Here is a 9,894-nt window from a genome sequence, read left to right on the forward strand (position 1 = left end):
CCCGCTAGTGTCACTATCGGTGCTTGAGGATGAAGAGGTTCCCCAAAAGAAATAAAATGTTTTCTAGACCTACCTTGATTGTCTGATAGGTAGCGTCTGGATTCCAATTTAGTATAAAAATCAGGCTGTAGATATGGGTATATGTTCTCCAATGAGAAGTTCTTCTTATCCTTCTCAAACTGATTAGTTTTTTGTGTTACTGTGTAGTCCTTGAACTCCTGTATTTCCTTTTCCACTTTCTCTAACAATGCTTTAGCGTCTGCTATCGTAGGATTGGTACTGAGCTCAGCTTCTAATTTAGCTATTTCGTCTAATTCCATTTTGGAAAGTCTGGCTGCTGTCTCTACTGTCAGGACCATAAGGTCCCTACTACACTTGGTTTCAATGAAAGAGAAACCCTTTTTGAAGATGGGGTCCTCAGTAAAGATTACCAGAATGTTTTTAATCTGTAACCCACCTGGAATGATCCCTTCTCTCAGATGTTGTAGTAAGAAGTGGCCATACAGGTCTGTTCTGATTTGTTTCTTTTTAAGACGCAAAAGTCTCTCTGATTCGTTCTGGGATGTCGCAGACACACTGAGGGAAACTGTAGCAAAGACTGGTGGATCGCTAAGCAGACCCCTGATGTGCTCCTCACTGTAGGCAAACGTATCCTTGTCTGCCATTACTAGAAAACAAAAAGAAAAAATGAAGAGCAGTAAAAGAATCAAGTTAGAAAAAAGAGGGAAAACAGTTTAGATCTGGAGGCAGTCAATAGATCAACCTTAGATCAAAAAATAGACGGAGTACTAAATACACTTTACCTCCAAATGAAATGGAGTAACACGAATACCTTGCGGGCAGGCGCCCGCTATAACAATGTAAAACAAAATGGGGTTGGCTCTAATCAGCAAGGCTGAGCCTACATATCAAATAACAAAGGAAATTGCCAATACTGATAACATTATTTCAATAGTTAAACTCATCATCCACATCAAGAAAAATAATTCAAGATAGGGTATTGCTACTTAGTCGCAGTTTTATTTTATAGAAATTCAACGGTCATTACATAATTTATCTTTTCATAAAAAAAAGAAGCATTAGAAAAATCAAGAACACATCATACTACATTCAATAGAAACTTCTATCATCCCAAAACCTCAATCATGTCACAGTCAAAAGCATTCAACGCATTCATACCTGAATAACATCACACATACCACATACTGATACTACAGTGAAAAGGAAATACAAACTGGATCTGCTGAGATTATACACTAATTCGGTACAAATATTTGAAAACAGTACAATCCAATGAATCTTTCGAATTTTGCACCATTCATTTGAGATTAATACAATGATAGGTAATGTACAGGAAATATTAAGGAATCCGGGAGTAGTAATAACTCCTAGATGCTCAAGCAGACCAGTTGAGACATGGCCTACGCGTTTCAAATCCCCATCTATTCGTGAGGGATTCTCATCAGGGCCTCAAACACTGCAAAAATGGAGAGAGAAAAAACATAAAAAAAGAATTTTAGAACAGGAAAAAAATGAAGTATTACTACCGTGTGAAGAGTGGTTGATTCTAAGAACACATCAGGAGTCTCACTTAATTGCAATACACCTGTCATAGGTTGGCGCTGAACTATGATTGTAACTATGTGGAAGTGTCTTCTACTGAAAACCCTACTAAGAACCTGATGGATTACAGTGCTAGAAGGGTAACTTTCCTAGATTTAGATTCCTAGGGATAGAGATGGTACCTTAATTGACACTAGATTATACCAAATACTTACCACCCAATTGACGAAAAATTGGTCACAGGGGGGTCAGGTAAGGATAGGCTTCTCTGGAAGGACAAAGCCTGGAAATAAAGAATTGAGAAGAGTGACTCTGGCATCTGCGGTGAAACCCAAGCAATTTACATGGCGGATCAAAGCAACAATCTTACCACTACGAGGCAAAATGTGGACATAAGTGGCTCGAGGGAATCGGCTGGTGACACGGGACGAACACTGGATGAACCTACACAGAGGAATGGAATGAAGAGACCCTTATTGTAAGGCCAATTAGCCAAAGACACTACACGGGGTTCGAACTTGCTGGGTGGAAAAATGAATGAATTAAAATGTTTTTGTCCTAATGCCAATCAGTTGAAACGTATTATTGGGCATAATTGGCACTTGGTGAAGAATTTAGACGAAAGTCTTAGAGACCCACCATTGTTTGCATTTAAAAGAGAGAACAGTGTTGCAAACCATTTGGTGAGATTGGCTATGCCAACGCAAATCCAACCATCCCTTCGCCAGATGATGGGATTGGCCCCCATATTGGGGCACCACAAATGTGGCACATGCCTCTGTTGCGAAACCACCATACAGGGCAATGTTTTCCAGCATAAGGGTATCTCTTGGAAGCACGAGGTATTTAGTAACTGTAAATCCAAATTTGTAGTCTATGGGATTAAGTGCCCGTGCGACCGCTTGTACATTGGCAAAACCGAGAAAGAAGTGCGCCAACGCATATCACAACACAAGTCCAGACTGAAAAGAAACGTTGAGAATGCTCCGTTGGTAAACCACTGGACTAGGATGCGACACGGGCTCAATGAGTTTAAATGGACGGTTATCTCCAGGATAGAAAAAGATCCACGGGGTGGCGACTTGAGCCTTAAACTATCCAAAAGGGAGGCACTTTTGATTGTTAAGTTTGACACGGCTGTGTCAGGCTTGAATGAATTATCAGAGATATTCAAACTATGACCACTGGGAGTGGACGTGCCACATTTTATGGCACATAGGGATAGAGCAATTCCTTTTACTTGACACGTGCTTTTCCTTCTGTTTACCTTATTCACACTGATTTTTTTGAAGTCTTGAGTTTTTTCTGGTATAAGTGATCCATAACGTATTTCACTCGAGCCTAGTGCCTTGAATTGGAAGTCACTCTAGTGAATCTTCCCATTTTAGAGTTAGCGTATTGCGCATGTTCCAGTGATTAGCATCATGAGTCTAACACTCTCTTCTACAGCGCCGACAACTAAACCCTCCCTCCCCTCCTCCGCCTTTTAGACCTAATAGGTCAGTTCGCAGCCACAGAAGATTTCCAGCCTACACTCCACGAGTGTTCCGAGGGCTGGTATTTTGTGATTCCTCTTGAGGTCCCTTTGCGATCCCTGGTCTGTTGGCCTGTGGATCTCTGTGAAGGTAACTTTGACTTTCCATGGGCTTTTCTCATTGCTCCAGAGGTGCCCTGACTCTCCATTGCCTGGAGAGTCCTCAGGACCTTGCTGGTCCTCACCGAAGCTGATTACCTCTGACTGTGTGGGTTGCAGTTGCCAAGGCTTGTTTGTGTTCCATCGGAACACTGACCCCCCAGCACTCAACGTCCTTTGCGGGACAGCTCACCTCTGGACATTGTTCATCCTCGACATCTCCTGGTCCCTGTGGCTGCAGAGTCAAGCATTGCGTCAACTCACCTGAAGCACCCGACATCTGTGGGCATTCGTCTACAGAGCCCCTGGTCACCCTGTAGTGACCCAGACTCTGTCCCCTCTGCTTTCAGGTTCTTCCCACCCCGAATCCAGGCTTGGATTCTACCGGACACTCTTCCTCTCCACCGCAGCAGCACTTTTCAGCATCACGCCATTGAAAACGACGAAGACTCCCGATCTCACTTGACACCTATGCACCCGGCTTCCTTGGGTTAGATAACACGAGTACTCTGGTGCTCACAATGGTGCTGGCCTTAGAACCTTCTATGTTTGAAAGGGTTTGCTCAAAGTCCTCTCCAAAGTGTCCTTAATCTTTAAAATGCCAACTGCGACTTTCCCATAGAGTTGTCTGGAGCTTGCGCCTTGGTTCTCACACTACATACACCTGTCCTCCGTGGATCCCCTGTGTCACTACCTTTGGTAGTTTCTTGGGGTCCCAGCGATGCTATGTGCTCTAGTCACAGTGTCTAGTCAAGTCATCGTTGTTATACCACTTTCTTAGAATATGGTTTGGTCTACCCCAGGAGTCCACTGTGTATTGTGCTATTTACTGTTGTTCTAGTGATTAATATTGTGTGCTTTGTTCTCTAATCTCCTAAAGAGGTTAGTAGAGGGTGATTAGTTATAAATACATATATTTTATATATTCCTTGTGAGGTTCTCCTTTCATTTGGTTATTCAGGAGGTTCTGATCTGATAAAACAAGCTGCTTTAAATTCCTTCAAGACTTAGCCTGAAGGCTGCTCTCCATAGCTACTACTAGGATAGCTTTAAATAAAGGTTGTCTTTAACGTAATCATCAATAAGGGTTGTTTGGACTGGAACAAGGTGCCCACTATAATTAGTGGTCAGCATATACCAGGCCAAATTCTCACAGGGTGCACTCGGAGTCGACGTAGAGTTCCATCAGCGATGTGTGTGTGGCTTCCTGCCAGAGGAGACCCGGAGGGTGCGGTGGTGAACCTGCACCCAGAGTAAAGTAATCTCAGGGGCATGGGGTACGTGTGCCCTGCGGCTGCCTGAGACCTTCCTATCAGTCGCTGCCTGGACAGGCAGTCCCGGAGGTGGTGAGCTGCCAGGCTGAGCCGCTGAGGCCCATTGAGAAAGTTCTGCACGGAAGGCCCCGTTCGCTGAAAGAGGAGAGGAGAGTGGGGTCGCGTCCCCAGGTAACTTGGATCACTCCCTAGGCACGGTGCAGTCTCGGAGGGATACTCTCTTGGCCTCTCAGTCCTTCTGATGACGTGAGCCTTTGCTTCGGCTCAGATTGGGGCCCGTACTGATGAAAGGAGTTGCAGTACTGGGGACAGAGTAAGAAGCTGTACTTTATGTCATCGTTGGTACGTTTGGGGGGGGAAACTGTTATCAAAGAGGCTGATTGTCTTAATACACATTGCTAATAGTGCTGCTAACAAACTGCCGGACTGTCTTATGATGCCTGACATTATTTCTGCTACGCATTGCATTATTCCTTAATTGCAAAGTACATGATTGTAGCAGCCTGCATTGCATTATTTCTTCATTTGCAAAGTACATGATTGGAGTGTGACGCATTGCATTATTCCTTCATTGAACAGTACATGATTATAGTGGTATGCATTGCATTATTTCTCCCATTGCAAGATCCCAGGGTGTATCGTTACGCATTGTAATATTTCTCCTTTGCCCAGCACAGGATTGTATTGTTACGCAGTGCACTATTGTTTGTACATTGCAACGTGCGCAACCAGCATAGCATTTTGAAAGCGGTGGTTGGGATTTGAGCCTACCAGCCAGCCGAAACGAATATTACCCTTTATTATATGTTGGCTTTTGTATTGTTTGGTGACATTTCTGCCCTAGTGACTTGTTCACTCTTCTCTAGAAGCGCTTAGAGACCTAACAGTGATTTGCGCTATATAAAAGTCATATAACATAACATAACATAGAAAGTTTATACTAGTTTTTATCAAACTCGCGTGGAGTAGGCATGGGCGGAAAATCCGTTCCGCTCGCGGATTTTGTTGATTTTCGGGAAATCCGCAATCCGCGAGATTTGCGAATTTCCCGCAAAATCCGCAAATCCGCGAGCAGCGGATTTTGCTCGCACTGCTCGCACTGTTTGCGTGAGTTCGCGCCCCGCGAATAAGTGCAAAATTGCAGAAATACGACCTTAGCAAAACTGAAAGTAACTACTTACCAGGTTCAAAAGTTCAGGCTCATCATTAGTAGCCATTTCCTGTAGTGCTTCCTGAGGGGCCCCTCCAGAGTTCAGTTGCCAGTTGAAACTATTATGTGACCCTGCTCTGAACCTCAGAATAGTTACACATATGCCACAAAGGTCCTGAATTACAGCTAAGGGAGACAAGCAGGAGCCAGGCTGGAAGTTAAAATCCATTAATCAGCCCCTAATTCATTATTGTCAGTTGGGGCAGGGCAGGTGTTGTAACTAATTTTGCAACAATGAAAGCACTTAGCAAGTGCAAAAGATCACTAATCAGGGCGCACTAAGGAAGCAGGTGCCAGCTAAAAAAATATTCTGTGACACATTAATCAGCCCCAAATTAATTCAGGTCACTTGAGGCAGGGAAGGTGTGCTTTGCTTTGCCGAAAATAATGTACACTGGACAACCAGAGGGTGTGGTGATGAAACAGAGGGTGGCATGGGTGGGCCAGAGGGTGGCATGAGTAGTCAGAGAGTGGCAGTGGTGACAGAGAGTGGCAGTGATGAAGAAGAGTGTCCCAAACAGGCTGGACATGTAGAAGCAACAAGTTCGCAAAACTTGCGACCCGACAGGTAAGTTAGCAAATTGCGAAATTGTAAAAACCCTCGCGAACTGGCAGAAACACGGGCGAACACACAAAAAAAAAATCCGCAAATTCGCAGGAATTCGCGGATTTTGCGGATTGCGAATCCGCAAATCCGCAAAATTCGCTAACGCGAGATCCGCAAAATTCGCCCATGCTTAGCGTGGAGTCCATTTGTGGTGTCACCAGGGGGTTGCTGTGGATGTGGTTGCACATACTGTACACTTGGAGATAGGCCTGGCTACTCGTGCCAAGCTACTAAGGGGGTGAGCAGGGCTATCTCAAACGGTGTCCTTACTTGGCCTAACATTGAGTGGTATGTCCCGGGTCTTGCATTTGGTGACAGTGGAGCGGGATGGGAACTCAGTCTTCCAACAGAGACCATTGCCACCCATATGCAATCTGCCCAAAATTACTTACTATTGGGAAATGTTAACTATTATTTTGATGACCCTTCGAACACAGATATGTCCTAGCTTCTAGCTGATTTAGGAATGTAGGGTTTCTATCATAAAGTCCTAGGGCCCACACATTCAGCTGGCCACACCTTGGGTTTAATTTTCACAAACACTAATGTATTATTTTATGAGCAACTCCTTCCCCTTACTTGTACTGACCGTGCTCTGATATGTTTCCAGATTGCCTATCAGGAAAAGTCTGACTTGACACAACCCATCAGTTGGGACTATGAGACAATGGCACTGTGTCTCTCCAAATAATTTCTCTGTGGTCTTGATTTTTCAAGTTCAAAACAGGACCTAGAAGTTAATGAAATGCTGGCGGAAATTCAGGAATTTCAGTCTACCTTAAATTTTGTCTTTGATAGCGATGCTCCATTTAGAACTCAGACAACCTGGCACAGACCTCTTGTACCCTGGTATAATGCGGAGCTTAAAGCTGGAAAAGCACTCTGCAAGAAGTTAGAGAGACGTTGGCGTCAAAGCTATGATTCAGATGATAAAGTTGCTTTCAAGGAGGCACTCTCTGTATATCACCAAAATATTGAAAAGGCTTGCAAAATGTATATTAGCAACAAATTGATCACAATCCCTATAAAGAATTGTTAAAAAACCTTAAGTAATTTACCCACCTCCATGCCTGTACATAGCCACTTTTAGCTAGGCAGGAGTTATGCAATTCTCTTGCTGATTACTCAAAGAAAAGATCAAAACTTCAAGAGTAAAACATCCCAGTCCAGTGCTGTGTTTAACTACAGTCCCTTGCCAAATTTCAAGGACTACACACTGGACAATTTTCTAACCATTACACTGGAAAAATTCAGCATGTGATTGAAAGAGCAAAATCCGGTTCCCCAATGGACTCTTGTCCACCCAGGATTATAGCCTTATTGGCGAGCCTGAATGCCCCTGCAATAAGTTTTATATTCAGCTTATCAACAGAGACAGGAAAAATTCCTTCAACATGGAAATAAGCACAGATTATACATAATCAAAATAAGAACAACTTGTATCCATCAATCCTTTCAAATTATAGACCCTTCTCACTACTTTTGCTTTTAGGTAAGCTGCCAGAAGGTCTAATCAATAAATAACTGACTGATTATCTTGAAGTGAATAAGATCCTGGACCTTTCTCAATCAGGTTTTGGACCCGAGCATAGCACAAAGTCGGCTTTGGTTGCTGTGACTGACAACATCAGGTACTTGCTGGATGCTCACACCCCAGCCATGCTCTTGCCCCTAGACCTATTCACAGCATTTGATGGGGTGTCCCATGCTAAGCTATTAGGAGCGGTCACTCCCTTAGGGTAGAGGGGTTTTGCCCCACTAATATTGAGGCCCCTCCCCAATTATATGAGAGGGAAATAGTAACATTTTAAATATCCTGCCGCCAGACGGTTGCAGTATTGGAGTATTGAGGAGGGCTGAGACATGTCCTAGAGAAGTCAGTGGGGCTTGAGGGGCTTGGTTAAACAATTTATTGACAGAGCACCTGGAGCAAAAGTGTGCATGTCGGGTTGGATGGGTGCTTCTCTCTGGCCAGCCTGAAATGCTCAGTAGAGACTGCTAGGAGTCTCTCTGCCGACTTATACTGAAGCCTGGGGTGACTTCAAACCACAGCCCCTGGTCTCAGTAATGAGCGGTGAGGTCCCCTGCCCCAGCCAATCCCGGCGCTGCTGTAACAGCAAGAGCAGCATCTGGATTAGTTTAGAGGAGCCAATAGTAGTTGTTGATGATGCAGCACTGGGTGGGGGCAGGCTGGTTCCCTTCCTGTTTCGTGCACACAAGTAAGCCAATATTTCTCAGCAATAATCTCTTACAACGGAGACCTCCAGGACATGTCCCACAGCCGCTGCCCTTCCTGGGAACCGTGATAAATTCAGCTGAACTCCATGAAGACCTTTGAGAGGCAAGTGAACACAAATCCTCTTTATGCTGATAAGGTGATTCAGTGGGTTAGATTCACGAAGAGAGACAGGCCGCAGCATGGTTGTTTTTAGGCACTTTTTGATTTAAAAAAAGTTCAATAATCTTCTTGCTTGCATGTACATAATCACATTTTCACAATGGTCCAATGCGCAATAACTACACTCCACACTGACTTGAAGCATAAAAGACCATTTATTAGGACAAAGTTATAATAACTCCAACATTTTCTAAACATAACAATGCAACTTTATAACCCTATACAACAATAATAACCCATACTTCAACCATTCTCCAACCATCTCACCCATTTCACTCCTCCCCATTCTTGCTGTAAACCTCTCCATACATTCCTTCTCACCTTCACAGCCCTCTTATACATCCTCTCTTGCCTTTCTTCTGCTGCACCTGTCAACCAGCGCTCCGCCCACATTCACGTGTATACCTTCCCCCGAGGGGTGGCTCTGCCTGTCTGTGAATCACCACCCCTCCAAAGTTCCACACCTTGGATCATTGTAACCCGTCCTAAACTGGCACGCTTAACTCTCACCCCATCTCCCGTCGAACTGCAGGGTGGATGGGCGGTTCAATTTAACAAACCCTCCCTAACCCTGTGGTGTGAGGTGCTGGAAAAGAGGCCGTGACCTTCCTCCCCAACCTTTATAGGCATCACCCACCCCTAAACCCTCCCTAATGACCTCCCTCCACCTTGTCTTTCTGGCCAGCGCAAAGATCCCCAGGGGAAGACTGGTCTGCGACCCTGCTTCCCCCGGGAACCCACATTGTGCAATAACTATACTCCATGTCAACTTGAAGCGTAAAAGGACATTTATTAGGACAAGGTTAGCATAATTCCAACATTTATTAAACATAACAATGCAACTCTATAACTCTATTCAACAATAGTAACCCATACTTTAACCGTTCTCGAACCATCTCACCCGTTCACTCCTCCTCATTCTTGCTGTAAACCTCTCCATACATCCCTTCTCACCTTCACAGCACTCTTTAACATCCTCTCTTGTCTTTCTTCTGCTGCACCTTTCAACCAGCGCTCTACCCACATTCACCTGTGTACCTTCCTCCCACCCTGAGGGGTGGCTCCGCCCGTCCGTGATTCACCACCCCTCCAAAGTTCCGAACCTTGGAACCCGTCCTAAACTGGCCCATTTAACTCTCACCTCTTTTCCCATCCGAATGCAGGGTGGGTGGGTGTATCAATTGAACAAACCCTCCCTAACCTGGTGGT

At 44.6% G+C, this 9,894-nt stretch overlaps 1 long non-coding RNA gene across 1 annotated transcript; it reads left to right on the top strand.

The window, feature by feature from the left end:
* The first annotated feature begins 3,582 nt into the window (after positions 1 to 3,582).
* LOC147711636 (uncharacterized) lies at positions 3,583 to 7,310 on the top strand. Its single transcript, XR_015295709.1, has 3 exons — positions 3,583 to 4,353; positions 4,424 to 5,430; positions 6,422 to 7,310. It is a non-coding gene; the product is annotated as an uncharacterized LOC147711636 (long non-coding RNA).
* Positions 7,311 to 9,894: the final 2,584 nt, after the last annotated feature.

Source organism: Lissotriton vulgaris, chromosome 5 (assembly GCF_964263255.1).
Source record: "Lissotriton vulgaris chromosome 5, aLisVul1.2, whole genome shotgun sequence".
In the NCBI taxonomy this organism is placed as follows: Eukaryota; Metazoa; Chordata; class Amphibia; order Caudata; family Salamandridae; genus Lissotriton; species Lissotriton vulgaris.